This window comes from Mustelus asterias, chromosome 29 (assembly GCF_964213995.1).
Source record: "Mustelus asterias chromosome 29, sMusAst1.hap1.1, whole genome shotgun sequence".
Classification (NCBI taxonomy): Eukaryota; Metazoa; Chordata; class Chondrichthyes; order Carcharhiniformes; family Triakidae; genus Mustelus; species Mustelus asterias.
The window spans coordinates 12,006,983-12,033,795 of NC_135829.1; the positions used below are offsets into that span (position 1 = coordinate 12,006,983).

Genomic DNA, 26,813 nt, shown 5'->3' on the forward strand with positions numbered 1-26,813 from the left:
GGGTTTCGTCCGGGTACTCCAGTTTCCTCCCACAGTCCAAAGATGTGCGGGTTAGGTGGATTAGCCATGTTAAATTGCCCCTTCGTATTCAAAGATGTGCAGGTTAGTTGGATTGGCCATGCTATATGCACAGGGTTATGGGGATAGGGTGGGGAGAGGACCTGGTTAAAATACTCTGTCAGAGAATCAGTGCAGACTCGATGGGCTGAACAGCCTCGTTCTGCACTCTGGGGATTCTGTGGTTCACTTTTTTGCATCAAATAGAACTGATACTGCACTGCCCCTGTTCCCATGCACCTGGTCAGCGTCAGAGAACTCCTAACAGCCGCCCACCCCAATGAAGATCTCCGGAGATCAGAAGGCTAGCTCTTCATGTGCTCTCTAATAACCTGAACTGCCCAGTTAACAAGGTGGGCGACTTTGCTTTCCCAGCCAGCCCTCTCTCCCATCTCCAGTCAACCTCTGTCCTCGGATAAGGCAGGATCGGAGAGGACAGACCCACAAGTGGGTTGCAGACGCTGCATTTCTTGCCACCCTGCCTCCATTTCATCCCATTTCAGAGCCGCAAACCCAGCCCACTGACTCCAATCCCCAACGTTCCAGCTGCACTCAATCACCCAACTCACTTGTAGGATGGGAATGTACACCTACAACATGGGTGACACGCACTTCCACGGTGACTTCTGACCCTGCTCAGTGGTCTTGCTGATCTACATACGATTCAGCACGAAGCTGGATGTTTGATTGTCATAGCGTGGCCCTTTTTAAGAGGGGCACGAGATTGATTTGGACCCAATGGAGAGACTGGCTCGGCTTCCCGCGCTATCAGGAGCAAGGGGGCGCGTCCTAGATCAGAAGGAGTCTCCACAAGACCACAACATATCGGAGCAGAATTGGGCCATTCGGCCCATTGAACCTGCTCCACCATTCCATCATGGCTGATAGGTTTCTGAACCCCATTCTCCTGCCATGGATAGGAACGGTGGCACAGTGGTTAGCACTGCTGCCTCACAGCGCCAGGGACCCAGGTTCAATTCCTGGCTTAGGTCACTGTGTGGAGTTTGCACATTCTCCACGTGTCTGCGTGGATTTCCTCCCACAGTCCAAAAGGCGTGCTGGTTGGGTGCATTGGCCGTGCTAAATTCTCCCACGTATACCCGAACAGGCGCCTGAATGGGGCGAATAGGGGATTTTCATAGTAACTTCATTGCAGTGTTAATGTAAGCCTACTTGTGATGCTAATACATAAACTTAAACATAAAGTTATCTCCAATTACAACGGGATCTTGATCAATTGGGCCAGTGGGCTGACGAATGGCAGATGGAGTTTAATTTAGACAAATGCGAGGTGATGCATTTTGGTAGACTGAACCAGGGCAGGACTTACTCAGTTAATGGTAGGGTGTTGGGGAGAGTTACAGAACAAAGAGATCTAGGAGTACATGTTCATAGCTCCTTGAAAGTGGAGTCACAGGTGGACAGAGTGGTGAAGAAGGCATTCGGCATGCTTGGTTTCATCGGTCAGAACATTGAATACAGGAATTGGGACGTCTTGTTGAAGTTGTACAAGACATTGGCAAGGCCACACTTAGAATACTGTGTGCAATTCTGGTCACCCTATTATAGAAAGGATATTATTAAACTAGAAAGAGTGCAGAAAAGATTTACTAGGATGCTACCGAGACTTGATGGATTGAATTATAAGGAGAGGCTGAATAGACTGGGACTTTTTTCTCTGGAGCGTAGGAGGCTGAGGGGTGATCTTGGAGGTCTATAGAATAATGAGGGGCATAGACAAGGTAGATAGTCAATATCTTTTCCCAAAGGTAGGAGAGTCTAAAACTAGAGGGCATAGGTTTAAGGGGAGAGATACAAAAGTGTGTAGAGGGGCAATTTTTTCAGAGGGTGGTGAGTGTCTGGAACAAGCTGCCAGAGGTAGTAGTAGAGGCGGGTACAATTTTATCTTTGAAAAGCATTTAGATAGTTACATGGGTACGATGGGTATAGAGGGATATGGGCCAAATGCGGGCAATTAGCTTGGGGGTCTTTTTTAAAAAAAGGGGCGGCATGGACAGGTTGGGCCGAGGGGTCTGTTTCCATGCTGTGGGCCTCTATAACTCTATAAAAAAACTTTTTCCTCATAACCTTCGATCCCCTTACCAATCAAGAACCTATCTATCGATTGAATTCTGATAGTTTGAGGATGAACGCAAGAGGTCCATGACCAGTGCTGGGACCTTTGCTGTTTGTAATACATTTTCCTCCAAATCATTTATATATATATATAACTGGATTGATTAGTAAGTTTGCGGACGACACAAAGGTTGGTGGATTTGTGGATAGCAATGAGGACCATCAGAGGATACAGCAGGATATAGATCAGTTGGAGACTTGGACTTTTGTGAGGTAATGGATTTTGGGAGCTCTAATACAGATAGGAAATATACAGTAAATGGCAGAACCCTTAAGAGTATTGAGAGGCAAAGGGATCTGGGTGTACAGGCACACAGGCCACTGAAAGTGGCAATGCAGGTGGAGAAGGTAGTCAATAAGGCATACGGCATGCTTGCCTTCATCGGCCGGGGCATTGAGTTTAAAAATTGGCAAGTCATGTTGCAGCTTTATCGAACTTTAGTTAGGCCGCACTTGGAATATAGTGTTCAATTCTGGTCGTCACACTACCAGAAGGATGTGGAGGCTGTGGAGAGGGTACAGAAAAGATTTACCAGGATGTTGTCTGGTATGGAGGGCATTGGCTATGAGGAGAGGTTGGAGAAACTTGGTTTGTTCTCACTGGAATAACGGAGGTTGAGGGGCGACCTGATAGAAGTCTACAAGATTATGAGAGGCATGGACAGAGTGGATAGTCAGAAGCTTTTTCCCAAGGTGGAAGAGTCAATTACTCGGGGGCATAGGTTTAAGGTGCGAGGGGCAAGGTTTAAAGGAGATGTACGAGTCAGATTTTCTACAGAGTAGTGGGTGCCTGGAACTCACTGCCGGGGGAGGTAGTGGAAGCGGATACGATAGTGAGTTTTAAGGGGCGTCTTGACAAATACATGAATAGGATGGGAATAGAGGGATACGGTCCCCGGAAGGGTAGGGGGTTTTAGTTCAGTCGGGCAGCATGGTCGGTGCAGGCTTGGAGGGCCAAAGGGCCTGTTCCTGTGCTGTAATTTTTTTTGATCTTTATTCTGTCTTAAATACACTCAATGCCCTGGCCTCCGCATGTTCTGTGGCAATAAATTCCACAGATTCATCACCTGAAGAAATTCCTCCTCACCTCGGTTCTGAAGGGTCGTCCCTTTACTCTGAGGCTGTGCCCTCAGATCCTCATCTCTCCTACTAATGGAAACATCTCCCACCCCCCCCACACGTCCACTCTATCCAGGCCTTTCAGTATTCTGTAAGTTTCAATAAGATTCCCCCCTGCCCCCCACCTCATCATTCCAAACTCCATCGAGTACAGACCTAGAGTCCTTAAACGCTCAGTTGGAACCAGGGAGGAGGGTAGACAGTCCAAAGATGTGTGGGTTAGGTTGATTGGCCATGCTAAATTGACCCTAGTGTCAGGGGCATGAGCAGGGTAAATGAGCATTATGGGAATAGAACCTGGGTGGGATTGTGGTTGGTACAGACTCAATGGGCTGAATGGCCTCCTTCTGTACTGTAGGAATTCTATGACATAGAACATAGAAAAAATACAGCACAAACAGGCCCTTCGGCCCACAAGTTGTGCCGGTCATGTCCCTACTTACCTAGGCTTATATATAGGCTTATCTACTGTGCTCAGTTCTGGTCGCCTCATTACAGGAGGGATGTGGAAATGATTGAAAGGGTGCAGAGAAGATTTACAAGGATGTTGCCTGGATTGGTTGGCATGCCTTACGAGGATAGGCTGAGGGAGCTCGGTCTTTTCTCCTTGGAGAGACGAAGGATGAGAGGTGACCTGATAGAGGTGTACAAGATGTTGTGTACAGATCGGGTGGATTCACGGAGGCTTTTTCCCAGGGCTGAAATGGCTGCTACGAGAGGACACAGGTTTAAGGTGCGAGGGAGTAGGTACAGAGGAGATGTCAGGGGTAAGTTTTTCACTGAGGGTGGTGGGTGAGTGGAATCGGCTGCCTCCACCACCACTGACGGCAGCCGATTCCACTCACCCACCACCCTCTGGAAAAACTTACCCCTGACATCTCCTCTGTACCTACTCCCTCGCACCTTAAACCTGTGTCCTCTCGTAGCAGCCATTTCAGCCCTAGGAAAAAGCCTCCGAGAATCCACCAGATCTGTACACAACATCTTGTACACCTCTATCAGGTCACCTCTCATCCTTCGTCTCTCCAAGGAGAAAAGACCGAGCTCCCTCAGCCTATCCTCGTAAGGCGTGCCGACCAATCCAGGCAACATCCTTGTAAATCTTCTCTGCACCCTTTCAATCATTTCCACATCCCTCCTGTAATGAGGCGACCAGAACTGAGCACAGTACTCCAAGTGGGGTCTGGCGAGGGTCATGATTGCAGTTCTGGCCGACCATTGTTTGCCAGATCATTATTTGTAATATAAACTCTTCATAACTTGAAGCCACAACAAGTCACCTTTGAAGTCATTACATTGGGGTTTTGGGATTGATTCTTACAGTTGTCTTCACAGAAAAGATCTAAACTGAGTTATGTTGAAGTGTGTGCATCGAAGTGGCGATTGTGCACTTTTCAAAGTGGGAGGACTTTGAAAATGTATCTTAAGGTCAGAAGAACCAGCTTGTGGAATGTCACAGCACGTCAACCGAGCTCAAACCGATACAGGGATCTGTTTGACTCAATGTCAAAAACAAAGGAACTGCTTTCTTTAAATCATTACACCAAGACAGGGTGGGGAGATGGTCTGTTTTATTGATAGCCAGCTAGTGAGTTCTAGGCCGGGGAAAGGATCAGAAGGGACAGCCCTCCGAACGGGCTGGGAAGACAGAGGAAAGGTTAGCCTCACGGCTAGTTCTTGATTGGCGTTACATCCGGAACCTTAGCCATGGGCCCAGAATCAAAAACACTGAACAAGCGCGATTAAGTGAACCTGATAATAGAGATAGTGTGGTCTATTTTTATTATTTTTCTTGGAGAGGATTCTTCAGTTAGTGGAATCAAGGTGAGATTTGATTCTGAATGTTACTCTGTACATTCACTTCCTGACTGTAAATCAAAGGCGGTTTAAGAATCATAGAATCCCTACAGTGCAGAAGGAGGCCATTTGGCCCATCAAGCATCGCTTGTCCAAAAGAGCATCTTACCCAGGCCCACCCCTTGTCCCCCTAACCCCTTGGCATTTATCTTGGCTAATATACATAACCTACATATCTTGTGACACTAAGGGGCAATTTAGCATGACCAATCCATTTAACCTCCACATCTTTGGACACCAAGTGGCAATTTAGCATAACCAATCCACCTAACCTGCACACCTTTTGGAGTGTGGGAGCGAACCGGAGCACCCGAAGGAAACCCACGCAGACATGGAGAGAATGTGCAAACTCCACACACATACTCTGTTATGATGGCCACAGGAGGATCGTCAACAGATCTCCCTCATGGGCCTCATTGAGTATGAATTCCCCTATTAAATGAGTGGAGGCTTGCCCAATAGAGAGAGAACAGTGGGGGAGGGGGGGTTAAAACAAGTTGGCTCCACTGAGGTTGGCAATCAAAGGACTGTACCCTGTAGCTGCAGAAGCGGTATCTAACGCACATTGTAAATAAAGGATGTTGGTGACAGAAGACAAGCCTCAGTGAGATTATCACACAGGCACCTAGGCTGGAATCAAACCCGCTATGTAGGTGAATGGAGCAGCTCATTTGTGCACAGCAAGATTCAACAAACAGAAAATTGATGTGCTTCTGGTGGTGTTGATCAAAGAACAAATGTTCACCAGATGAATCACAGAATCCCTACAGTGCAGAAGGAGGCTATTCAGCCCATCGAGCCTGCACCGACAACAATCTCACCCAGGCCCTATCCCCATGTATTTACTCTTCTGATCCCCCAACACTAAGGGGCAATTTGGCATAGCCAATCCACCTAACCTGCAAATCTGCAGTGAAGTTATTATGAAAATCCTCTAGTCGCCACACTCCGGTGCCTGTTCGGGTACACTAAGGGACAATTTAGCACGGCCAATGCACCTAACCAGCACGTCTTTCGGACTGTGGGAGGAAACCGGAGCACCCGGAGGAAACCCACGCAGATACGGGGAGAATGTGCAAACTCCACACAGACAATAACCCAAGGCCGGAATTGAACCTGGGTCCTTGGCGCTGTGAGGCAGCAGTGCTAAGTGCTGTGTCACCATACTGCCCATGCCTCACTTTTCAAACACTGCACTGGAACAGCCAAATATAACCTCAAATTTGCATCTTGATCAAATCCTGCTGCAGTATTGAGCTGCAGTGGACTCGAGGGCACTTTACTGTGATCAGAATTTGTGTTAAATGCAAATTAAAATCTATTACAATTAATTTAAAAGCACAATTAAACAAATGAAAGAACAGTTGTGCAGTGTAGAGGGAAAATTTGTAACAACTGAATCTAGAAACACAGCTACAATTAAATTTTTTCGAATCATAGAATCCCGACAGTGCAGAAGGAGGCCATTCAGCCCATCGGGCCTGCACCGAAAACAATCCCATCCTGGCCCTATCCCCATAACCCCACGTATTTATCTTGCTAGTCCCCTGACACTAAGGGGCAATTTAGCAATGGTCAATCCACCTAACTCGCACTGTGGGAGGAAACTGGAGCGCCCGGAGGAAACCCACGCAGATAAGCAGAGAACATGCAAACTCCCCACAGTCACCTGAAGCCATAATCGAACCCGGGTCCCTAGCGCTGTGAGGCAGCAGTGCTAACCACTGTGCTGTCGTGCCACCCATAAGATCACAAACAAATGGGGGTGGCATTTGGAAAACCCCAGCAGGTCTGACAGTATCTGGGGGGAGAGAATAGAGACGATGTTTCGAGTCAAGATGCCCCTTCGTGAGTGCAGACTCAATGGGCCGAGTGGCCTCTTCTGTACAGTAGGGATTCCATGATTCTACAAAAGGAATAGAATTATTTTTTTAAACATAAATACTGTTAGATTATTGGAAAGCAAAAGGCTTCCCCAGCTTACCAGGTGAAGCCAGAGCGACAAGAAAAGAGCTTGAGCAACCGAATGGGAGAAGAAAACTCGGGAGTAGTAAAGAGGCCCGGTGGCACAGTGGTTAGCACTGCTGCCTCACAGCGCCAGGGACCCGGTTTCGATTCCGACCTCGGGTCACTGTCTGTGTGGAGTTTGCACGTTCTCCCTGTATCTGCGTGGGTTTCCTCCCACAGTCCAAGGATGTGAGGGTTAGGTGGTTTGGCCATGCTAAATTGCCTCTTAGTGTCGGGGGGGGGGGGAGCTAGCTGGGTAAATACATGGGGGTTACAGGATAGGGCCTGGGTGAGATTGTGGTCAGTGCAGACACGATGGGCCGAATGGCCTCCTTTTGCACTATAGGGATTCTATGATTCTAATTCGGGTAGCCCCCTTCCAGTACTCCTTCCTTCGGGAAAAAGATACAAAAGTCTGAGGTCACGTACCAACTGACTCAAGAACAGCCTCTTCCCTGCTGCTGTCAGACTTTTGAATGGACCTACCTCGCATCAAGTTGTTCTACACCCTAGCTATGACTGTAACACTACATTCTGCACTCTCTCGTTTCCTTCTCTATGAACGGTATGCTTTGTCTGTATAGTGCGCAAGAGACAATACTTTTCACTGTATACTAATACATGTGAGAATAATAAATCAAATTAAAATCAAAGTACAGAATGGGAATAGGTAGCAAGCAGAAAAGTGGAAGTTTGCTTTTATAAAGAAGGAGAGGTTGACACAGTGATCTTACTCAGCGGTGTCAGGCAAGTGCCTGCCCTTGAGAAGGTTTGAACAGCGATGGAAGAACCCTTTTGTGAACTTCCTGCACATGCATGTTGGTGACCTTTCCAGGAAGGATTGATCCGTCATCGAAGAGTCGAGGGTTCCTTTTGATGCACAGTGTTTCGCAGACAAAACAATGGGTGGCGGAAAATTCCCACGAGCTGAGGGTTGACCCCACCATTGACGACCTCAATGCGCATCTCACTTGCTTTGTAGCTGGGATGAATGCAGCAAGGACGAACAGTGGAAATTGATCCCACCTATTCATGCCAGAAGGCTCGTGTGAACAGCAGTTACTGAGAGACAATGGATTAAGCCACTTCCATATCAATCATAGAATCCCTACAGTGGAGAAGGAGGCCATTCCTTCAGCATGGTGGCACAGTGGTTAGCACTGCTGCCTCTCAGCGCCAGGGACCTGGGTTCGATTCCCGGCTTGGGTCACTGTCTGTGCGAAGTTTGCACGTTCTCCCCGTGTCTGCGTGGGTTTCCTCCGGGTGTTCCGGTTTCCTCCCACAGTCCGAAAGACGTGTTGGTTAGGTGCATTGGCCATGCTAAATTCTTCCTCGGTGTACCCGAACAGGCGCCAGAGTGTGGCGACTAGGGAATTTTCACAGTAACTTCATTGCAGTGTTGATGCAAGCCTACTTGTGACAGTAATAAATAAACTTTAACATTCGGCCCATCGAGATCGCACCGATCACAATCCCACCCAGGCCCTATCCCCACAACCCGACTTATTTACCCTAATAACCCCCTGACACTAAGGGGCAATTTAGCACGGCCAATCCACCTAAAACCCGCACATTTTTGGACTGTGGGAGGAAACCGGAGCACCCGGAGGAAACCCACACAGACACGGGGAGAACATGCAGACTCCGCACAAGACACTGACCCAAGCCGGGAATCGAACCCGGGTCCCGGGCTCTGTGAGGCAGCAGCGCTAACCACTGTGCCACCGTGCTTTTCAGGGTTCTGACCCTTTATTTCCAAAGATAACCCTGTTTTTTTTCCACAGAGGCTGCTATCAGTGAAAATGAAAACAAAAATACTGCTGTTGCTGGAATTGCTGAACTCAAAATTGAACGTCCTCGGTATTTTCTTATTTTTGGACGTACTGTGAAAGCCTCTGACTTGGGGCACTACTTTTTGTCTATGGACAGGCAGCTTGCATCTTAGTAGCCATGATTTACCCGAGTCTGGGAATATCTGTTGACCAATTTGTGAGCTGTCTGTTTATTTCAATGTGTGGCACATTTCGTATCACTACATGATCTCTCTCACACACACACAGGTAGGAATTCACTCCTCACCTCAACATCTGTGCAGGCGAAAGGATGTGCATTTATGTAGTGCCTTTCACGTCATAGAATCCCTACAGTGCAGAAAACGACCACTCGGCCCATCAACCCTGCGCCAACCACAATCCCAGCCAGGCCCTACCCCCAGGACTTCTCAAAGTGCTCTGAGGCCAGTGAGGTACTTCTGAAATGCAGTCACGGTTGTTGGAAGCATAGAATCCCTACAGTGCAGAAGGAGGCCGTTCGGCCCATCGGGCCTTTTTAAAAATTCATTCATGGGACATTGGGCGTTGCTGGCTGGGCCAACATTTATTGCCCATCCCTAGTTGCCCTAGGGCAGTTGAGATTCAACCACCTTGCTGGGGCTCAGGAGTCGCATGTAAGCCAGGCCAGATACAGACAGCAGATTTCCTTCCCTCAAGGCATTAGTGAACCTGCACCAACAACAATCCCACCCCGGCCCTAACCCCACGTATTTACCCTACTAGTCCCCCGACACTAAGATGCAATTTAGCATGACCAATCCACCTAACCCACACACCTTTGGAGTGTGGGAGGAAACCCACGCAGACACGGGGAGAACGTGCAGGCTCCACACAGACAGTGACCCAAGCCGGGAATCGGTGCTGTGAGGCAGCAGTGCTAACCAAGCCAACACAACAAGCTCCCATGAACAGCAATGTCAGAATGGCAGAAAATCAATTTCTTTTTGTGGTGTTGATTGGGGGATAAATACAATAAGAGTTTTAACAACACCAGGTTAAAGTCCAACAGGTTTATTTGGTAGCAAATGCCATTAGCTTTCGGAGCACTGCTCCTTCGTCAGATGGAGTGGATATCTGCTCCCAAACAAGGCACACAGAGACACAAAATCAAGTTACAGAATACTGATTAGAATGCGAATCTTTACAGCTAATCAAGTCTTAAAGATACAGACAATGTGAGTGGAGAGAGCATTAGGCACAGGTTAAAGAAATGTGTATTGTCTCCAGGCAGGACAGCCAGTGAGATTCTGCAGGTCCAGGCAAGCTGTGGGGGTTTTACCTGGTGTTGTGAAAACTCTTACTGTGTTTACCCCAATCCAACGCCGGCATCTCCACATCATGGATAAATACAAGACAGGGTTTGCTCCCCTATTCCTCTTTGAAATAATGCAATGGGACCCTTTAAACCTGAGGGAACAGACGGGACCTTGGTTTAGCATCTCATGCAAATGATGGCACTTCTGGCAGTACGGCACTCCCTCAGCACTGCACTGAAGTGTCTGCCTAGATTTTTGAGCTGAAGTCCCTGCCGTGGGAGAGGAACAAAGTGAAAGATTAATGTTCTTTCGTCAGGTGTTGATGAAGCTTTGGACAAATTCTAAAACAGGACAAGTAGCAGTATCTGGGTGTATTTAATAAAAGCTAATGACTGCACATTCATAGAATCATACAGTGTAGATAGAAGAAGCCCTTCAGCCCATCAAATCTGCACCAACACAGTAGAGCAACCTGAACTCCCGCCTAATCCCACCTGACAGCACCCAGCCCATCGCCTTGAAATTTAATAGTGATCTATTGCTTTTGACAATTTACACATTTGAACCATAGGACCCTCACAGTGCAGAAAGAGGCCATTCGGCCCATCGTGCCTGTACCGACTCTCCTGAAGAACATCCCACCCAGGCCCTCCCCTCATAACCCCACCCACCTAACCTATACACCTTTGAACACGAGTGAGCAATTTAGCACAGCCAATCCACCGAACCGGCGCATCTTTGGACAGGAATGACTGACGAGGTTAATTTGGAACAACTGGCAAGATAAAAAGCAAGAACTTTGGATTGGTATGTCACATTTTCTCCAAAGCAGTGATCTACATCTGTAACACAGCCACTATTATTCAGCTGGCAATCACAGAAGGGTTCCACAGACAGTAAATGCGACTTCTGGCCAATTAGTGATCGGATTGTGGTGGTTTAGAACGTGCAATCCAAAAAGTTGGCGGAAGTGAATTCAATAGTAACTTTCGAAAGAGAATTGTATATATACTTGAGAACGGAGAAATTGGAAGGGCTATGGGGAAAGAACAGGAGATGGACCAATGGGATAGCTCTTTCAAAGAGCTAGCACAGATAAGATGGGCCAAATAGCCACCCTCCTTTCGGTCTGATTCTGTGACTTTGGTTGAGGGATGAACGTCGGCCAAGGCCAACTCACTGCGTTTCTTTAAATAGCACCAAGGCAGCCTTGACAAGCCTCTGAATTAAGTTGGATTTCAGTTTGGCATCCAACCTGACATAGAATCCCTCACTAGGTTGCTCGTGCCCAGTAATCAGTTCGTCATGGCTCCGTCCCCTCTGCTATTAGTTCACAAGAGACCAGTGACATGTTTTAAGGTTACATTTGGGAGAGGGGTGCAATCAGATGCTTCCTTAGAACTGTTACATACTGCAAAAGGCTCCAAATAATAGTTCATTTATTAGTCACAAGTAAGGCTTACATTAATACTGCAATGAAGTTACTGTGAAATTCCCCTAGTCGCCACACTTCGGCACCTGTTCGGGTCAATGCACCCTAACCAGCACGTCTTTCAGACTGTGGGAGAAAACTGGAGCACCCGGGGGAAACCCACGCAGACACGGGGAGAACGTGCAAACTCCACACAGACAGTGACCCAAGCCGGGAATCGAACCCGGGTCCCTAGCGCTGTGAGGCAGCAGTGCTAACCACCGTGCCGCCCTGCGCAACATGTTCCCATTTAACTACCATTCAAATAATAAAACGAAACCTTTGGCAAACTTCACCTTGCTGCGTTACTTGTAAACAAATCTGCACAGTCGGAGTGGGGGTGTTGTTTCTGAGTCAGCACTATTCTCTCCAATTAGACACGGTGTCATTGTATTCCCAAGTGATCTATAGTCCCATATTGCAAACACAAAACATGCATACCAAATGCCTTGAGTCAGAAATCTAAACCACACAATAGTGACATACAAACAGCAAGTTTAGCCTGTGGGGGTTTAATGGACCTCAAACAGTTCTGATTTATGATTTATATTTTATAAACTGAGCGATTACCAAGGGATAGATTTTTTTAACCCAAAGAGAAAATGCTGGAAAATCTCAGCAGGTCTGGCAGCATCAGCAAGGAGAGAAAAGGACTGATGTTTCGAGTCCAGACGACCATTTGTCAAAGCCCTGTGCAGCTTAACGTATCTTTGGTTTCAGCTTCCAGCATCCGCAGTAATTTGCTTTTATCCAGTATTTTGATAGGAGTTTTTTGCTTTATTACCTCGTTTTCAAATGTTCCCCCCTTCTTTGTCCCACCTATCACAAGCCACACATCATTCCCCAGCTGAATGTCTCTTGGATAATTTTCCCTCAGATTGTCTCCCTCAGTTACTTTAATAAAAGAAAACCCCAAAACAGCAGCCAGGAGTTGGGGACCAGCCTTGAATCGGGATAGATACATTGGCCATGCTAAATTGCCCCTCAAGTGTCCCAGGATATGTAAATTAGAGGGATTAGTGGGGTAAATGTGAGAGGTTATGGGGATAACCCTAGGTGGGTTGGCGGTGTAGACTTGATGGGCCAAATGGCCTCCTTCTGCACTATAGAGTTTCTCTGATTCTAAATTCCTTTGCTGAGAAGCTCCCTTTAATGTCTCCACTGCCTACAAAAACAAGTGATTTTGCTTTATGTAGAATTGCAAGATTCAGACAGGGTGGCACAGCGATTAGCATTGCTGCCTCACAGCACCAGGGACCTGGGTTCGATTGCCAGCTTGGGTGACTGTCCGTGTGGAGTTTGCACATTCTCCCCGTGTCTGCGTGGGTTTCCTCCAGGTGCTGTGGTGTTTTTCCACAGTGCAAAGATGAGCAGGTTAGGTGCATTGGCTATGCTAAAATTGCCCCTTAGTGTCCAAACATGTGTATGTTAGGGGGATTAGCAGAGTAAATGCATGGGGTTATGGGGATAGATATATTTGTTTTAAAAGATGGATGGGACCAAATTGCCTCCTGCACTGTATGAAATCCTCTCCCTTTCCAAAAGCTATTTAGACTGGGGTGGGCCATGATTGGGTGGGTCAAGTAAAAATGTCAAAACCAAGATTGATAGATTTTTGGGTATTAATGGTTATGGAAATAAAGATCGATTGAGTTAAGATACAGATCAACCATGACCTAATTGAATAGTGGAATAGGCTAGATGGGTTGAATTCTTACTCTTGTTCCTGTGTTCCACCAATACATATCCTACCATTCTGTACTGTGTCACTACTGGGCCTGAAAGTCTTTGATGGGGGAATTATCTTTCAGTTCTATTAGGCAGTGTTTTTGTTGTTCCTTTTCTCACTTCCTGATGTTCTAAATGCAAGAGTTGCATTAGCTTCCTCTCTGACACCACGCTTTGACAAAGTAAAGAGATACAGAAACCTCCCAACATTTGCTGAATGCTAAACTTCAGTCAACCCTCCCTTGATAACTCAGTGCAATGAGTTGAATTGGTGATGTTGTTTACTTTGCTAAATTTCCACGGCGAACTTAATACACGTTTATAATCCAGCGCCCATCTGTAATATATTCACTCTAAAATATATACTTTTCAGTGGCCTCAAAATATAATAATCAAATGCTTCATTAGTCAGGGCGTTGAGTGCAGGAGTTGAGACATTGTTTGTTGGTGAGTCGTTGGGAGTATTGTGTACAGTTTTGGTCCCCCTGCTATAGCAAAGACATTGACAAATTGGAAAGAGTGCAAAGAAGATTTACAAGGATTTTGCCAGGATTAGTAGGCCTGAGTTCTCAGGAGAGGTTAGGACTTTATTCCTTGGCACGTAGGAGAATGAGGGGTGACCTTAATGAGGTGTATAAAATCATGAGGGGCATAGATAGGATGAACACACATAGTCTTTTTCCCAGGGTAGGGGAATTGAAAACTAGAGGGCATAGGTTTAAAGTGAGAGGGGAAAGATTTAAAAGGAACCTGAGGGGCAACTTCTTCACGCAGAGGGTGGTCTGTATATGGAATGCACTGCCAGAGAAAGTGGTTGAGGCGGGTACAATAGCAACATTTCAAAAGCATTTGGATAAGTACATGGATGGGAAAGGATCAGAGGGATATGGGCAATTGGGACTAGCTGGAAGGGCATTATGGTTGGCATGGACTAGTTGAGCCGAAGGGCCTGTTTCCGTGCTGTATTGTTCTATGACTCCACGATACAGAAAGCTATATTTTCCTGTGAGCTAAAGATACATACGAGTCTATTTTGAGATGATTTGATTTGATGTTTTATTGGGATACAGTCAAAAGTATTGTTTCTTGCACACTATGCAGTCTAAACTTACCGTTCATAGACTACATGGGGGAAGAAGGAAAGGAGAGTGTGCAGAATATAGTGTTACAGTCAAAGCTAGGGTATAGGGAAAGGTCAGCTTAATGTATGGTAGGTCCATTCAAAAGTCTGAAGGCAGCAGGGAAGAAGCTGTTCTTGAGTCGGTTGGTACGTGATCTCAGACTTTTGTATCTTTTTCCCGATGGAAGAGGGTGGAAGAGAGTATGTCTGGGGTGCATGGGGTCCTTGATTATGCTGGCTGCTTTTCCGAGGCAGCGGGAAGTGTAGACAGAGTCAATGGATGGGAGGCTGCTTGATGGTCTGTGGACCTCAGTGGCGATTTCTGGTCTCGAGGCAGTAGTGATCGGAAAATTCCACCCAGTTTCTCTGTACCCTTTTCCCTTAATACTTTGAAAGCTTCAACCAAAACTATTCTAATGTTATGCTCTCTTACCTGACCATTTTCATCAGTACATTATATGCATGGCGTAGCACAGTATAGGACAAAATACCAGGCAAATCTGTGGTGCTTCATTTATCTTATTGTCGCTTGTTAATGGACCTTGCTCAAACAGACTGGTTGCCAAGCATGCAGACACAACAAAAAGTAATTTGTTGGTTGAGAAATGCTTTGAGATGTCACAAAGCCATGAAAAACACAAGTTCTTCCCTGCTTTTATTGATTTAATTGCAAGCTTCAAGAAGCATTTAAATCCCTACGGTGCAGAAGGAGACCATTCGGCCCATCAAGCCTGCACTGACAAACCCCATCCCCCATGGACGGGTTCATGGATGAGAGAGGTGTGGAGGGATATGGTCCAAGTACAGGTCAGTGGGACTAGGCATAAAATGGTTCGGCACAGACGAGAAGGGCCAAAAGGCCTGTTTCTGAGCTGTAATTTTCTATGGTTCTATAACCCCACATATGTACCCTGCTAATCCCCCTGACACTACGGGGGCAATTTATCATGGCCAATCCATCTAACCTGCACATCTTTAGACTGTGGGAAGAAATTGGAGCGCCCGGAGGAAACCCGCGTCTAATGTGCAGACTCCACACAGACAGTAACCCGAGGTCAGAATCAAACCCGGCTCTCCGAAAGAGCAACTTATAATTTTGAGTGGAGTAATTTATCACTCAATTTGAGGTGTAGATATGTGTGTGGGTGGGGAGAGAGGATGTCACTTAAGATAAAGCAGCAATTGTTGGAAAGCCTTTTAGTGTGATTTTTGAGCAAGTAAAACCAACAAGGTGTTGACAAGAGTAATGTTTAGGGGGTGGGAAAGATTTATGTTCAAAACAACAAAACAGAGTGGTCAACCCACTTAAGCTGCTGCATTTGTCTTAGGAAGTGGAAAATAACACATAAATATATCACATTTTAACCAAAGGAGCCATTCCTAGTATTAAAGAGGTTAACTATTCCTGAGCAAATAAAAGATTGTTATACTTGTTATTATTGTAGATGTAGTTGTTGTTGCTGTAGATTTTGTTGTACTTGTTGTTGTAGATGTAGTTGTTGTACTTGTTGTTGGTGCTGGAGGTGGTATTGTTCTAGTTGTTGTTGTTGTAGGTGTTGTTGTTGTACTTGCTGCTGCCTGAGCGTGGTCACGTGCACCTCTCTCTGCGCTGGCTGACGGTTGCGTCACCCCACCTCTGCAGCCAAAATCCATCCGCCAGGAGACCGAGTCCCTCCTTTGCCTTCCAACGCCTTGGCCGCCGCTTTTCGGACCCAAACCCCCGGGCAAGGGTGTCGAGCGGTACAAGGCGGGTGGACCAAAAGTCCGTGGAGCGGGGTGGCGGGGGTCTTCCCGCGATTGAGGCATTCGGTCCTCCGACGGTGAAGCGGTCGGTCCTCCGGCGGAGCGGCACACGATTTTGTGTGGGGGGGGGGGGAGAGAGAGAGAGTGCTGAGCGGATGGATACGGGGCGGCCGGTCCTCCCAATGTGAAGTGGTTAGTCCTCCGGCGGAGCGGCACGCACGAGCGGTGGTGGGCGGGGCAGCGAGCGAGCGAGGTTGCTGTTGGTGGACGGATACGGGGCGGCCGGTCCTCCCAGGGTGAGGCGGTCGGTCCTCCGGCGGAGGGCGACGCAGGCGACTGGACGGAAAGGGTGAGTGCGGAGGCTGGGCGCAGTTTATATGAGGAGGCAGCGCGGGCAGAAGGGCGTTTTGTCGGAGGATCTGGTCTAATCTCGGTCAGGTTTGTTGGAGGCGCGGTGGGGATGGTGGGGGGAGGAGGAGGATTCGGGGGGAATGGGCTTTCCAACCCCCTCAGTGAAAATTTTTTTGGGGGGGGGGCAAAGAGGGGCACTCCAGCCCAGGGAGGCTGCAAATAGACATCCCCAGAGGCACCTTCCCCAATGCCCTCACCCCTCTTAGAGCCCAACAAACCCCCTCAGCCTCAAACTCCCCTCCAAATGGGTCTCCTTCCCCTCTCAAACTCCCTTTAATTCTGTTTCTCTACCTCTCCCTTTAGAAAAAAATCTTCCCCCCCCCCTTATAATTTTCATGAATTCAATCTTTTCTCCCCTTTTCTGTAATTCAATCTTTCCAAATTTTCTTAAATTCCATCCCTTTCCCCTTAATTTTCTCAAATTTAATCTCCTGCCCCCCCCAAAAGAAGCTTGAATTTCTATCTCTCCCTGAATTCCACTTTTCCCCCTTAATAATTTTCTCAAATTCAATTTCTTCCCCCTCCCCCTTATAATTTTATTTAGCTTCATCTCTCTCCTCCCCAAAAAAGGTTGAATTTCTATCTCTTCCTGAATTCCATTTTTTCCCCCCTTTAATAATTTTCTCAAAGTCAATCTCCCCTCCCCCCCCCATTATTTTCTGGGCATTTCAATCAATCTTCCACCTCCCCTTTTTAATTTTCTTGAATTCTATCCCTTTTCCCCTATGATTATTAAATTCCATCTCTTTTTTTTCTCCACCCCACCCACCCCCCTTATAATTAAATTCAAATTCTTCCCCTTTGTTTTCTGGAATTCAATCCTCCTTTCTCCTTCACCTTATTATTTTCTTAAATTCCATCTCTTTTCCCCTCCCCGTATAAATTTATTGAATTCAATCTCTTTCCCCTTCATAATTTCCTTCCATTCCATCTCAATTTTCTTGAGTTCAATTTCTTTCCCCTTATAATTTTCCGAATTCCATCTCTTCCCCCTATTTTGAATTCAATCTCTTTCTCTCTCTCCCCCTCTTCTCCCCCCCCTCTTAAAATTGCCCCCAATTCCTTCTGTCGTCGCCCCTGCCTCTTAATAATTGCCCTTTTTAATGTTTCTCTTGCCCTTAATCATTGCCCTTTCCTCCTCCCCCTTCCTCTGAAGGACGCTGGCTTTCTTGCGACCTCTCATCATGCGGCACTATCCTAGCACGTAGGCTGCCCGTCCTTGCCGCATTCAAGTTTGAAATTATAAAATGCCCTTTTTTTAAAAAAAAATGCAATTCGTGGTGGCGGCTGGACTTGGGGCGTGTTTTATTTTTTGATCCGCATTAAATGCTCTTAATGGAGTTGCAGCTGGGTTGTCCCTGATCCGCAAGAGGGCAGGGGACAGATGGGATGAAATGTACTCTATATACTGTGTGTGCCCTTGAAAAGATGTGCATGTTTACTTGTGTTGTGCTGCCTTTATGGAAATTGCATCTAGGTTCTGTTGGAACTTGGACTTCCCTCCATCAGGTCCTCTGAATTAGTTAACTGTCACTTCCAAAACTTTGCATCTCCAAGATTACTTACTACTCAAGTTAGTTTTAATCTCCAGTAACTAGATTCCTTTTTTTTCATGGAGGAAAGACACATATCCTTGGCCCCTGCATGCTGAAGGAGGCAGTAATAATTCCTCGTGGCCAGCAATGTGATACCTGGCGTTCATGTGGCGAAGCGTTCATCCAATGTGCCTTTGATATCGAATTATCCAGTGGAGAGAGATCTCTATCTATCTTAACCTTCCCGAGCGTTTGGTGTCTCTGATGTCTTGTAACCTAACCCAGAGGAGCTTTTGAGGGCCTGGAGTGACCCAAAAGAGTTCGTGTAAATTCTGGAAACTCTTTGTTCTGAACGGAAATGTGTCGCAGTCTGAATTCTTTACCGAGCAAAGATTAATTTTCACACAGAATGAAGCAATCCAACAGCAATTCGGCTAATCTCCTCTCTCTCTTCCCCCCCCCCCCCCCCCTTAACCCTGCATGAATTTGTCCTAAAGGTATTTTTTTTAAACTTCCCAATTCCCCTTTTGAAAGCCACGATTGCACCCCCCGGGTTCTTTTTGAAGTTTAAACCTCGCACATGGGTTGCCTGTTCCAAGAACCCTGTCTTTCCCCGGGTCGCTCTATCTAGCTAAACTAAAATTTGCCCTCAAATGCTGGATAATCTCAGCAGGTCTGGCGACATCTGTAAGGAGATTTCGAGTCCAGATGACCCTTTGTCAAAGCTTTGCTGCAGCCAGACCCTGCTGAGATTTTCCAGCATTTTCAGATTCCAGCGTCCACCCCCCTTTTTATGGGGGGGGGGGGGGGGCGCGGCGGGGAGAGATTAAATTTGAGAAAATTAAGGGGAAAGGAATGGAATTTAAGAAAATTTCTAAAGAGATTGAATTACAGAAAAGGGGAGAAAAGATTGAATTCATGAAAATTATGAGGGGGGAAAGATTTTGGGTTTCAGATTCCAGCATCCGCAGTGAGTTGCTTTTATTCTTCTAAAATTTAGCACTCCCCCCATCTTTTAAAATCTGGGATTGCAAAGGCCAGTCTTTCCCCAAGTATTTCCATCTGGTTAGATTAAAATCTTGCCCTCCCCAGTTTAAAATTTGGGAGAGAATAATAATGTTCTTCGCCTCTTCAGAAGGCGGAGTGTAGTGTCAGCCGGCTGAGGGAGTTTGCAGTGTGGCTTTGCTTGAAATGTGGAGACAGCAGAACATGTCCCTAATATGAATCAGTGGGACCCAAGACATTCTGCTGCATTTTGTGTCTTGTGTGGGGGTGGGAGATGGAAAGGAGTTTGTAAATGCTTCACCCACTTGACCTGTGAAGTCTATTGCAGCAGTCACTATGCCTGTGGCGCATCCTCCAATTATATTCCGCTTGATCACTCAAAAGAGAAGCGGTTCCATTCATTCTCCATCCCACGTTTAAATGTTACAACGCACATTTTGCTTTTTCCATCGCGTCATTTGAGGTTCCGGGTTTCTCTCCATGTTTTGGAGTTGGTTTCTTTTTCTCTCTCCAGCAATCTTTCGAAATGATTAACTCGTTTTTTTTCCAGCCTGTCTCTTAACGGCGTTTTCATTTCGAATTCCTTCCGCACTCGGGGTGAGTCAGGGTATTGGGGGGGATGCGAGTCAGCGTGCACGTACACTCGGTGCTACTGGGACGTGACTGCCACAGCGCCCAGATTAATATTGCCGAGAGGAAAAAAAAGAGCATCTCTAATCCCCACATCCAGCCAAATCCAACCTTTCCTTGCCCTATATTAGAAAAAAAAAATCTATTTTTGGATTGAAGGTTTATTTGCAGATTTATATTTCATTGAAATTAATGCTGCAATTTAAACAAAAAACAGAATACTTCAGATGCTGGAAATCCAAAATGTTGGGTACATTATCTTGAGAGCAACATTAACATTTCGCATTTACCACTTGCATTTTCCGAATGGTGTCTTTAGTCCAGAACTGCCACAAATCAATGACCTTGATGTGTCCTTGCTGTTTTAATATGACAATTTATAGATACTGGCAAACCTGCTTGAGTTTTTCCAGTATCCTTGATTCTTGTTTCAGATTCCAGCATCCGCAATATTTGGCTTGTAATAGACATTTCTTCATAAGAATCATCACAGAGTCTTAATAGAACCCCTACAGTGCAAAAGGAGGCCATTTGGCCCATCCAGTCTGCACCGACCTTTGTTTGCAGGTGTGGCAATTCATTTTGTTTCTCCCCCTTCTTTCATTTTTGCCCTCCTTGACCAGCCCCCCCACCGCCAGCATCAGAAAACAGCTCTTTTTGCAAAGAATCATAGAATCCCTGCAGTGCAGAAGGAGGCCATTCGACCCATCGGATCTGCACCAACCACCATCCCACCCAGCCCCTATCCCCGTCAACACATCAGAGCGTTTTAAGCAGAGTTTCGTTTAGAATAACTTGCCCATGGTGACAGATACTGCGCAGAATTTTCCCACCTTCCCCGAGAGCTCGGAAGCCCAAAAACACCTGAGCTTTTTGTCGTATCTGATTAATCCATGTTTACTAATGTGCACAATTTATTGTCAATCTTGTGTTTAGTGAGGTAAAATGTCAAGCATTTTTTGTTCATTTTAAAATGTTAAAAGAAGCATTCAGATGAACATTTTGAAATACCACAGCATACAAGACTACAGACCAAGTGCTGGAAGAAGGGATTAGAATAGATAGGTGCTTGGACCATAAGATAAAGGAGCAGGATTAGGCCATTCAGCCCATAGAGTCTGTCCTGCCTTTCAATCATGGCTGATAAGTTTCTCAACCCCATTTTCCTGCTCTTCTTCCACCCCCCATAGCCTTTAATCCCCTTCCCAATCAAGAATCTATCTATCTCTCTCAAATACACTCAATGACCTGGCCTCCCCAGCCTTCTGTGGCAATGCATTTAATCGATTCACTGCCCTCTGGCTGAAGAAATTCTTCCTCATCTCAATTCTAAAGGGTTGTCCTGTTACTTTGAGGTTGTCCTCAGATCCTAGTCTCCCTTACTAATAGAAACGTCTTCCTCCGCGTCCACTATCCAGGACTTCCATTATTCTATAAGTTTCAATGAGATTAACCCCCCCCTCCCCCATCATCCTTCTAAACTCTATTGAGTACAGACCCAGAGTCCTCCAACGTCAAGCTTTTCATTCCCGGGATCATTCCCTGCTTGATGGCCAGCACAGACATGGGCTGAAGGGTCTCTCTCTGCGCTGTAAGGCTCTGACTATGACTTGAGCTTTATGTATTGTAATAATTGCCTGAGGGATAAAATGAACTCGTGTTCACTAGTGTTATTCCATGTTGCAATTACACTGGGTACCAAATTATTAAATCGTGTACTGCTTGCAGTTGGGAATCCAGTATAAATGGCCTCTATTATCCTAAGACCCAGTGCAACCTGCTTCTATCAAAAATAGTCCCTTAATCTTGTGGGCGGTTTGTCCTTAAAAATGGCAGCCTTCCAGTTAGGTATGTTAGACCTAATTAATAAATGGCGTTTAATATTTCTGGGATCACTAATGAAGACTGATCATAGTGATTGTGGTTGATTGCAGTATTGAAGTGGATTATAACTTTAAATTAGGCATTCTGGACCCACGTGGTGCTTAACCACAAATTTCACTTTGCGCTTGAGTGTCACAACCTAGTTTTCACTTTTCCCAAAACCTCAAACTCTCAAGTCTGCCATTTTCCCTTGCTATTTTGTCTTTCATCTGCCAGATTTGGTACCCTGTTGACTCCAACTGGTTTGTCCAGTTGCTGTATGTGCTATGTAGCTTTAGCCAGGGGCTGACCTTGGGAGTTTGTCACATCTGGTAGCTGAGGTCTTGGGCACTCTTTTCTTATGTACCCTCATAAATTGGTTTTGAGAACTGGAGGTGAATCACAGGACGGTGGCACAGTGGTTAGCACTGCTGCCTCGCAGCACCAGGGACCCGGGTTCGATTCCCGGCTTGGGTCACTGTCTGTGTGGAGTCTGCACATTCTCCCCGTGTCTGCGTGGGTTTCCTCCCACAGTCCAAAGATGTGTGGGTTAGGTGGATTGGCCATGCTTAAATTGCCCCTTGGTATCAGGGGGACTAGCTAGGCTAAATGCATGGGATTGTTGTTGGTGTTGACTCGATTCTGCACTGATCTATGACTTGTCATCTTAATCTTGACCTTGATGGCTACCAGGTTCTGAAGCAGCAATGGTCTCTGCTCCGGTAGTTATCCAGATAGATAACCTGAAATCATAGAATCCCTACAGTGGAGAAGGAGGCCATTTGGCCCATCGAGTCTGCACCAACCACAATCCCACCCAAGCCCGATCCCCATACCCCCATGCGTTTACCCTAGCTGACCCTAAGGGGCAATTTAGCACGGCCAATCTACCTAACCCGCACGTCTTTTGGATTGTGGGAGGAAACCGGGGCACTCGGAGGAAACCCACACAGACATGTGGAGACATGCAGACTCCACAGAGTGACCTGAGGCCAGAATTGAACCCGGGTCCCTGCCTGCAGTGCTAACTACTGTGCCACCGTGCCGCCCCTTTGGTAAGAAAGTAAGAAATGTAAGGGAGAGTTTGCTGTAATCTATACAACTATCTCTATCTGCCACTAGTTTGGGCCTATAATCTTGGCCTAGTGAGTGGAGCTCCTGACGATTGTTAGCAGCCTTAAAATTAAGGTGCCGAGAGAGGAGGATCAGACCTTGAATGTTGCGTGAAATATTCGCACAAATGGACCATCGGGTCCAATCAGTCAATGCTGGTGTTTGCTCCTATTCAGCATAATCTAATCAAGGAGCATATTCTGCACGTCCATTTCTCTTACACTTGCGTAGCTTCCCTTTAAATTCCCATCTGCCTCGGCTGCTCTGGTAGGAATGCCACCTTTTTTTGCACATTGGCTGTTTCACGATAGTGGAGCATGGGTTCTATTCCTGTGCAGGCCGAGGCTATTCATAAAGGCCTTGCTTTCTCAAGCTTGCCCCTCGCCTGAGGTGTGGTGGTGCCCAGATTAAATAACCACCAGTCAGCTCTTCCACCCCCCCCCCTCAAAAATTATGTTTGTCTGAAAGTGTGGTACCTTTAACCTTACTCTCTCTGTAGAGAAGTTTATTTTCCCTCTATCAAAACGTTTAATAATTTTGACTGCCAACTACCTCTATTCAGTCAAGGTTTTGTTAATGGAGAAAAAAAGTGAGTCTGTTCCTCCTTTGCTGGTGGGTATGACTCCACAATTAAGTTAGATAAGATTTCCTGTTGATGAAATATACTTTCTCAGATTAGTTGTTTCTGCTGCCACTTGTGGGGGAAATGAGTATGGTTCCTTTTTTGTTGCCCCTATTGTGGTTTGGGGGGGAGGCCCCAGTAGACAAATGCAGTGACGTAGTGAGAATGAGCCGTATGGAAAGTCCTGAATTGATAGCTCATGCGGCTAGCTGATATCTGCAGGGGCTGATTACTAATCAGTGTCGCACCTTTCCTTTTGATCAATGTAATGTGTCCTGAAAGCTGTAGCCCAAGAGGAAAACGGGACTTGCATTTAACATTGGAAAGCTGAGGACATGAAAGATGCACACTGCTTCTCAGCCCATGAAGTACAGTCACTGTTGTGCGGAAAGGTCTGACTCGAATATTGAACCCAGATGAATTGCAGTCTGTAAGCACTGCTGCGGTCAAGTGGGAAGAAGCTCTTTATTCAGAGCCTTGTCTCTTAATTGAAGTCAATCTAAATTGGAATCTTAAGTAAACTGTGAATAAAGCAGTTGATTATGGAGATATGCAGAGAAAGGACATTGAGCTTTGTTGTTGACTAGTGTCAGTAAATTATTGGGATTTTAAGTAGGGGAAGGATTTTTAACAGCTCCTTGTGCAGCATATTAATCGTTGCCAATAAAAATGGTGCAAAAAAACTCCGAGGAGAAAAATTAAATGATAATGTTTCCTCTTGATTTTTTATTATTATAAAATTTCCAAATTCACTATTGGTGGTACATTGTATAGAAAAGCGCTGGCAACATTTTTGACTTTGATTCATGAGCTATTGATAAATATTATCATAGAATTCATATTGTACAGAATGTGGCCATTCAGTCCACCAAGTCTGCACAAACTCATGCCCAGGCTTACCCTGTAACCCCATGTATTTATCCCACTAATCCCCCTAACCTACGTATCCTCGGACACTAAAGGGCAATTTAGCACAGTCAATTCACCTAAGCTGCACACGTTTGGACTGTGGGAGGAAACCGGAGCCATCCGGAGGAAATTCACGCAGACACAAAGATAGAGAGCAAGTTTCAGGAATTCCAAGTATCCAGTTCTGCTGTGCAAACCACTCCCTGCACTCCTCCATTGGTAGTAACACCTGCAAACAATGCAGTGGGGGAGGACGCAAGAATGGAAGTTGGTGACAAGTGACTTCAGCTTGAGCACGCACAAATCCAGCAACGTTCTGTGTACAAATCTAATGTAGTTTGTACAGCCAGACATTTTGTGATTGCTGATGTATTAATGTACTCAATGGTTTATTAAAGATAGTAAATGCATTTCACTGCATGAACTTAGACATCTAGAGCTGCTTTATTGCTGAAACAATAATTTAGTAAACGTTTTTACTCTCCTCTACACTCAGTTGAATGCATGTTGAACACTTAGTTCCAGTTAACTTTGAATTCAGGAATTCTGGTTTCCTGTTAGGAATTGAGGTTGCGTGAGTTTTGCAACTCCTTGGTTCAAGTGGTCTGGTTGGGCCGAAGGGCCTCTTTCTGTGCTGTGTTGCTCTATGACTCCAGTCTGGAGCGACCAATGCTACTATTTCTGGTTCCTGTTTCTCACCAGTGGTGGTATTTCTTCCTCTGTCCACAGACTTGCTGGACTCCCCTTTGCAGCCATGAGGTTCTGCTCAACACTGTTGAACTCCAAACTCTGCATCTTTTCACAAAGGCAACTTGCTCATCTGCCCTGACCTCCTTTGGCCCATCAAGTCTGCACCAACCACAATCCCTTTATCCCTCTGAAGCTCACTGCTTCAATCACTTCCTGTTCAAAACCCTGCATGTAACATGTTGCACTTGCCCATCATCATTGTCTTAACTGACCAACAAATGGCTCCTAACCTCTGCTCCATTCCAAGAAATACCATTTGTTAATCCCTTAATAAATCTGTCTGCTTCCAACCTGAACCTGGCCTGTATTTTCCCTCCTTTAACTTGTCTCACCTCTCCTCTAATTATTCATAACTGCTTTCTTTTCAATTAAGTCCATCTTCCTGAAATTCTTCCCCAACTCTTTTTCAACTTCAATTCCTTCTGAAAGCCAGCACATCCTCAGACTAAGCTTTTGGTTAACTCAAGAATGGCTCCTTCCCTGGCTCGGTATTCAGTTTCCTGGAAGCGCATTTTAATCCTTCGCACTAAGCATGCTCTCTAAATACAAGTTGATTCAAACTTTTGCCCTCCGATTTTCTTGCCGCACAGATATCTAACTTGGTTTTATTAGTGTTGGAAAGTATATCCCTTGTGCTTGGACAATGGGCACCAACACTGGCTGCAGCCGCAGGAACTAGTCTTATTGAACTTGCTTGTTCTTGAATGAACGTTGAAAATACAATGTTCATTTGTAATTTTATTGTGAAATGCAGGCCTTAACTTCAGGAAGTTGCAAGACTTGATTACCAATGTGTGCTGCCAACTATTTAAAGCCATGATGTCTTCTATATTTAAGCAAGGCGTGTCAGTGAAAGGAGTCAGTGTGTCCTTGGTAAAGATTATCTTATGAGCGTAGCTTTTGCATAAGCTAGCCGCTTAATACATTCAGCTGCACTGTAGAGCTGTTGTGACCTTTACATTTACAATTTCCATCTTAAAAGTTTGCCAGTCAGTTGTACACTAAACCAGTGGTCTTGATATTGTGAAATCGGATATTACGCATAAACAAATGTTTGCTGGCAGTTTTTGTTAACAATGATCTTATTGTGTTTATGGTGTGACAGCCTATTGAAGTGTGAATCTGGCACAGCCAGCAGTAACTCCGCTTTGCCCTTGCTGAATGCCTTAAGGTCGTGGTATAGTGATTTCAGTGAAATAACTTTTCAATATAGTGGCCATTTGGCATGTCTAGTTCAAAATATGATGCTACGAGTGACCAGATGATTGGTCGTTGAGGAAAGGAAAATTGTCTTGCAGACCAGGCGCATTTCCAATCTACGCAACGGATCTTCAACTTTCATTTAAGCCACTTGAATAGTTAGGGCCATAATCTTAACACCATTTTTCAATTTAAAGGACAAGCGTTTGAGTACTCCACTTCCTTGCAAGAAGCCTCACAACACCAGGTTAAAGTCCAACAGGTTTATTTGTAATCACGAGCTTTCGGAGCGCTGCTCCTTCATCAGGTGATTAAGTTCTCCACACACCCGATGAAGGAGCAGCGCTCTGAAAGCTCGTGATTACAAATAAACCTGTTGGACTTTAACCTGGTGTTGTGAGGCTTCTTACTGTGCCCACCCCAGTCCAACGCTGGCATCTCCGCATTAC

At 45.9% G+C, this 26,813-nt stretch overlaps 1 protein-coding gene across 5 annotated transcripts in view; it reads left to right on the top strand.

Moving 5' to 3' along the window:
- Positions 1-16,654: 16,654 nt before the first annotated feature.
- The window catches only part of LOC144480510 (pyruvate kinase PKM-like), a 41,456-nt gene continuing 31,297 nt past the window's right edge, over positions 16,655-26,813 (top strand). Inside the window, exon 1 of one of the 5 annotated variants that reach the window (XM_078200010.1) lies at positions 16,655-16,759. The gene's annotated coding sequence lies outside the window, so the exon portion shown is untranslated. Of the gene's footprint in view, positions 16,765-26,813 lie in introns of all 5 variants that reach the window. The other 4 variants (XM_078200009.1, XR_013495678.1, XM_078200008.1 and 1 more) reach the window with 4 other exon arrangements.